This window comes from Corvus cornix, chromosome 4 (assembly GCF_000738735.6).
Source record: "Corvus cornix cornix isolate S_Up_H32 chromosome 4, ASM73873v5, whole genome shotgun sequence".
NCBI classification, from domain to species: domain Eukaryota; kingdom Metazoa; phylum Chordata; class Aves; order Passeriformes; family Corvidae; genus Corvus; species Corvus cornix.
In genome coordinates, this window is record NC_046334.1 from 5,108,575 (window position 1) to 5,114,862 (window position 6,288).

General features: G+C 40.5%; 1 long non-coding RNA gene across 1 annotated transcript; it reads left to right on the forward strand.

The window, feature by feature from the left end:
• The first annotated feature begins 3,506 nt into the window (after positions 1 to 3,506).
• LOC109145614 lies at positions 3,507 to 4,243 on the forward strand. The gene is made up of 2 exons (XR_002047090.2): positions 3,507 to 3,674; positions 4,017 to 4,243. It is a non-coding gene; the product is annotated as an uncharacterized LOC109145614 (long non-coding RNA).
• Positions 4,244 to 6,288: the final 2,045 nt, after the last annotated feature.

Here is a 6,288-nt window from a genome sequence, read left to right on the forward strand (position 1 = left end):
GGCAGCCTGTTCACCTTGTTGGGCTGTCCAAGCCACAGGTAATGGTGTTGATTAAACAAACACCCTGCCGGAGCAGCTGTAGGCATGTCGAGCGCCTGTGCTGATGGGAGCAGCTCCAGAGAGTAAACAGGGGAGAGGAGAGCCACTGACATGTAAAGGGCTTGCTAGGAATGGGCCCACGGACATGAAACCACAGCCAGACAAAGGGAGGGGGGAATTTCCACAGAGCACTTGAAGGTCTTATAAAACATTCATTAAATTAGGTTTCCAGTGATTGTCAGCACTTAAATTATAAAGACCAAATGCAATTGAAAAACTACCTTTTGCTTTCATGTGAAATGGTAACTGCACATCAAAAGTTTTAATCTCCTCCAATGATAAATATGTGGAAATCTGTAGGTCTATTTATATAAAAGCTTCCAAAAGATATGTTATCTCTGCAATTTACCCCCACTCCTTCCCCAAGGTATTTTTCTTTCATGTCTTCTTGCACGGTCTACATTTATTTACCAGTGAAATATCACTTCAAATGAATTTAGTAGTAGGGATTTTTATAGAAATAGCACAATTTCAATGACTTGTGGAGAATACTTACAGAGTGAATGTTGTAAAACACAAGTGTGTTTACATTAGAAAACCAATAACAGACTGGTTAACAGGCAGTCAAGGTGTGGAAGAAAATAAGAGACCTGTTCATCCACTCCAAATCAGCCTACAGTCTTGACTACCAAAATGGTCTTTGGTGGTTTTACCTCTTGTGTCACAAACCTCTTCCAAGTAAGCTTTAGACTGGGACTTTTTCACTGAAACTATTCAGAGGATCACTTGTACAATAATTTTAATAATCATTTGAAAATACATTATTCTGGATGACAGGAAATGAAGAAACCTTTTCCAATAAGCAACTTGCAATAAATTATTCAATCACCTCTAATCAAAAGTGCATAGCATGAAGGCAAATAGAGAAAAATATCCCTAAGCAGCACTTAAACTGTTATATTTATGAAAGGAACCATGTGCGACCAGTGAACAAAATGAACTTTCCCAGAAACCCTGGTACATTCTTGTTTTGCTTTGGAGAACAATAATTTAGATACCGATTTATTTGACAAGGGGCATTCACTTCCAGGTCATCCAGCTGCTTGACAGCTAGAAAAAAGAAACAATGGGCTGGATCTGGGGCCAGTTACACCTCTGTCTACAACAGAATGACAGAAACAGAATGGTTTGGGTTCGAAGACACCTTAGAGATCCTCATGTTCCAACCCCAGCCGTGGGCAGGGATCTTCCACTAGACCAGGTTGCTCAGGGCCCCATCCAACCTGGTCCTGAATCATGTATTAATCAGTTCCAAGAATCAGTTTCACTTGAATATGCCTAATTCTGCACAGATAGAACCATTTTACTTCCAGCTGTAAGAAACCTGACGGCCAAATTGAGGCAAACTGAAATGCTCCCTGTAAAGGAAATGTTGCCATAAATACAAATAAACATTGACAGCTCCTGGGCAAATTAGAAGTAAAATCCTTATGCTGAGAGGAAAAGACGTGGTCTGCAATGAACTGAGATGCAGGAATTATACTAAAGCCACCAAAATTGGAATATTTCCAGTATGGCACAGATGATCAGTATGGATGGACTCAACAGAGGAACCCTGCTGTCTTTAGCCAGGCAGAGCATGTAGACAGACACAGCTGATTTATTTTCAAGGCAGGTAACACCCTCCTTCCTTTCTGTTCACCATAATATTGGCAAAGCTAGCTTTTGTTCCTTGCCTTGACTTCAACTCCCTCAGGCCAAAAGGAAATCAAAGTTCAACCGAGGAAGAGACAGCAAGCAGAAGAAAGAGGTACAGATCAGTAAACGTGGTCCAGGTTACCCAAATACCCAGGTCAGAGCCAGAGTGCAGGTCAGAATTAACAGGAGGGCATGGAAAGTCCATGTTTTCATGCAAAAAAGGGGAAAAGATCAGCACATGCCTCTCTCTAGTTTATCAAAACTGAGCTGCTACTATAGCATTAAAAGCAGCTCTGAGTGTCCCATGTGCATTAGGACTGTTCTATAGAAGCATCTAGTAAGCCACCAGTCACAGTGATGTTGGTGTCAGGACAAGTCCAAGTGGGGAAAATCCAGTCAGTCAAAACAAATACACTGAAACAGTGATTTTTAAATCACATTAAACCCCTGACTAAAAGGTACCATTCAGAAATACAGCAGCATTTCTTCCTTATTTTTTAATCACAGACCAGTAAATAAACATCTTCTGATTTGTTTTAGCCAGCAGAGAAACCATTCTGTGAAGGGCTTAGCAACAATTTCCAGTCTTCCCAGTATGTTGCCAATTTCAGCAAGGCCATGGAAGGAAAGACCCATCCAGCCATCATCCTGCTAGAAGCAGAGAGTTGCTTTTAATTATGGAAAAAACAAGTCCCAGCATCTAGCCAAATGCCAGGTAAAAATTCCACTTCCAGAGCCTTGCAGAGATGGCGGAGACACCCGAATAATGTCTAGAGGGAGTTCCTGAACTGGTGGTTTCACTGGTGCACAAACTTCCTCCCAGCTGTCATTCCAGTACACTTCCCCAAACCAAAACAAGCTAAACTGAGCTAAAAAAGAGTCCTCTGGATCCATGACATTCCCTTTTCCAAACCTAAACCAGAGTCGTGTAGTATTCCAGCCCAGTTTCTAAAATGATGAATTACATTCTTCAGAGCTCTGCCATATAATTATGGATGCCTTTAAGGAAACCAGATATCCTTGTAAGTTTGGATTAAACTACTTGCAGAATGTTTACACAGAGTACAGTTATCTCCTCCTATTGTTAAACACAAATAAAGTAGACATTGCTAACATAAAAATCGGAAAAACCTACTCATTTTCAAGGAATATTTATGTGTGGATCTTTGAGTTCTGAAAACCCAAGAGAAATACAGACATTTAAAAGAGTAGAACTAAGAAATGAAAACAGCATTGCCAAAAGTATCCCTATTTTGTTGGCACAGTCCATGCAAATGAGAACACTGCATCCTTGTTTCTTCCAGGCAAAAACCCCCTTCATGCTAGATGAAAGGAGTTTCTAAATTATAGCTATAAGTTTTTAACAAGAGTTCACAAGGTTTCCTTCCTTAAGTACTGTTTAGATAAGGTGCTTTAAAACAGAAATTCACCCTTTCTCAGGTTCAAACAAGATTGTGGCTTCCTGTCATTCCAAATTTCTCTGTATCTCTGTCAAACCACCACTGCTCGTTCTCAGCAGTGAGGATTCACCACCAACCCTCATAGGAACACCTCACATGTTCAAGTTGTAGCTCTTCTTTGGATGGCAAGGCAGGTAGAGTTGAAGAAAATAAGGGAGAAGAATATCCATGCAAGGCCATGTGGACAGTAAGTCGTGGTCTCCCTAACATTTGTTGCTGTACCCATACACTTGGCCAATTATCTGCCAGACATTAATTGCCTCACAGTGTGACCAATTTACCACAATTACCCCTACAGAGAGCCAAGAAAGAAAGCTGTGGCAGTGTCATCGAGGTCTCACATCCTGCCAGGATGAGAAGAGCTGTATATTGGACAACCACCTCTCCATCACTCCCTGTGTCCGAGTTGTGACTTTGCCTCACCCGTCCGGGGAAGAGAACGGCAGTGTCAAGGTCTGCAGCCTTCAGGAGTGAGAGGTGGGGGATGAGGTTTACTGGAAAGCTGCTCACATTTCATTTGAGTAATCCTGTCTGCTTCCAAGCAGATTTCAGAAAAATATCAGTGTTCTGCTGAATAGCTTTAATGGGATTACCTTTAAGGCTTCTCTAATAAGTGGTGTTATTAAGTTGTCTGGCTCATATGGAGAATTACGCATAACCACTGGCACTCCCCCTTTTCCCTGGTTTTGTTACAAATTGGAATTAGTGTCTACTTGGTGTTGGGTTTCGTATTTTAAAGAGGATTGGGTTAGGGGAAAATCTTTTGGGTAAAGCCCTTTTTAAAATTTTGCCTATATTAAAAAAATCCCTTTCTTTCAGCCTATGAAATGTGTCCTAAAAGGGATTAGAGATGCTGTTCAGTACAAATCTGCCAGGAAGTCCAAATCAAGATTTTGCAGATCAAACAACGATACAAATGATTGCAAAAGCCTAAGGTTTTGCAGGAAGAAAATTGTCTCACATTTCCGAAGTCAGTCTGAAAGCCCAGTGGAAATTAAAATGAGTGGGCAGAGCCTGAAATGATGTAATTCCTTCAGCCTTTCAAGGTGAGTAATTTTTTAAAAAATATTTGTATTTAAATCACTCTTTTTTAAAAAGTGAATGCACTTAGAGAGCATTGACTAGAGTGTTTTGGACTTGATGGAAAGTCTCTAAAAGTGAATGAGAAAAGACTGTTAAATTCAAGCAGTTCTTGATTCAATCCCTTAAACAAATTATAAAAAAAAGTGGTACCCTTAGACCAAAACACACTAAGTTAACATGTATGAAGAATTCTTAAAACACAAGAAAGATTCACCCCCATGAAGAAAACCCATGGAAATTACATAAAACCCCAGAGCTACTGTATCCAGATAATTTATTGAAGGAAATCCCTCAGGGAATTACACTGAAAGGGCCGGTGATCCTGTGGGATGTTCTGCAGCAGTAAAGGTGATCACCAGGAAGATTAGAGCTGTGTTGGTACTGTTGACACCTTAAACATCTGTCTCAGCTACCTGTGACAGGAGAGAAATGGGCCCTAACTCCAGCATGGTGACTGCCAGCAAATCTTGGTGCAAGGAAATTTGTTTTCCCTCTTTTATGGCTTGATCCTCCTCCACCCTCTGTTGGCAGCAGAACCTCTTGTTGACTCTAAAAGGTGTCTACTCTGAATAGTTTCCTGTGGCTTTGCTGAAGGAGTCAGAGCTTTGGATTGCTTCAAAAGCTTTTTTTAAATTCTGTTTCAATCACTGTGTGTATATATATATATATATATATATATATCTATCTCTTTTTATTGCCTTAGAAAAAACAGGGAATGCTGATTTTTCTTTGGAGTTTCCATCTTGATACGTGGGACATCAAGATGAAGTTGGAATTTCAAGTGGGAGAATGCTAATGCAGCACAAGGAACCTGCGTGGGCTTTGTTTTTCACATGGGAAATAGCAGAGATGAGCTTCAGAACAGCAATAAAAGCAGTTGAGCAATTGCCAAGATTTGTAGTCATGATCTCAGGATTTTACTCACTTGAGCAAATACCCTTGAAACTCCCATTATGGTTTGTGAATCAGCAGCTGCCTTACTTTCTTAGAGATATCATCACTATGAATAAAAGTGTTGAATCCCCAGGGAGATCAGAAGGTTCTGGTCTCTATTTTCAGGGACTTTTTATTTTCTGGGGTGTGCACGGGATTCCGGCTCTACTTCTTGGAATTGGAAAAAAGCGTCTTGGGATTTGCTCGACCGACCAGCCTCCTGTTTCCTCTACACACACCTGACCTTTCCTAACTGCCTGGTAGGAGGAGGAGGAGGAGGAGGAGAAGGAGTTCAAAACACAAGAAACCACACTCTGGCAGCCCTATAGCACTGCTCAGAGCTTTCAGCTGTGAGGAATTTCTTTGCTGTAAGTGGAACTCCTCATGCAGGAAGGCGTTTTTCAGGACATGTGGTGCCATAAAATCTCACCCTTCCTATGTCTACTGTCATTTGAAACATCCTGTGCATTATTAGCTTAAAGATGCCAGTAATAAAAGAAAACGTGTTCTGAAGCCCTGTGATTCTGAGGCTTCAGGACACATTTAGGCTGCTTCACCTCTTTACACAGCATAAGGTGAAATCATTCTTTTTCCAGTTGCACTGGAAAATCTATTCATGCCCAGGTTTTCTGTGTTTTTCTAGTGGCTCCCAACAGACATTACCAAACCAGCATCACTGCTGAATTTCCAGGCAAAGATATGAGGCCCTGAAGTAAAATGGGGCTGCTCAAGGGGAGTGCTTTTGTTGGGATGACTCCTTTCAAAACAGCATTATTGCTATGTTTGACAGATCAAAGAAGAGTTATCCATGATTCATTTTTCACTGACTTCCAAATATGGATCTTTAAACAAACAAATAGTAGAAAAGCATGAAAAATAGAAACATAATGAGTAAAATTTTCATAAGCATCTAAGGAACCTGGGTCCTAAGGAATTACACTCTGCTTTAAAGAATGATTCGTATATCATGACTGCACTAAAACCCATCTTCAACAATTTTAGGCTTGTGATTCAAACAATTTTTCATCAGTTGACCTGTGTTTCTAAATGGATGGTAAAAGCACTGAATCATTTC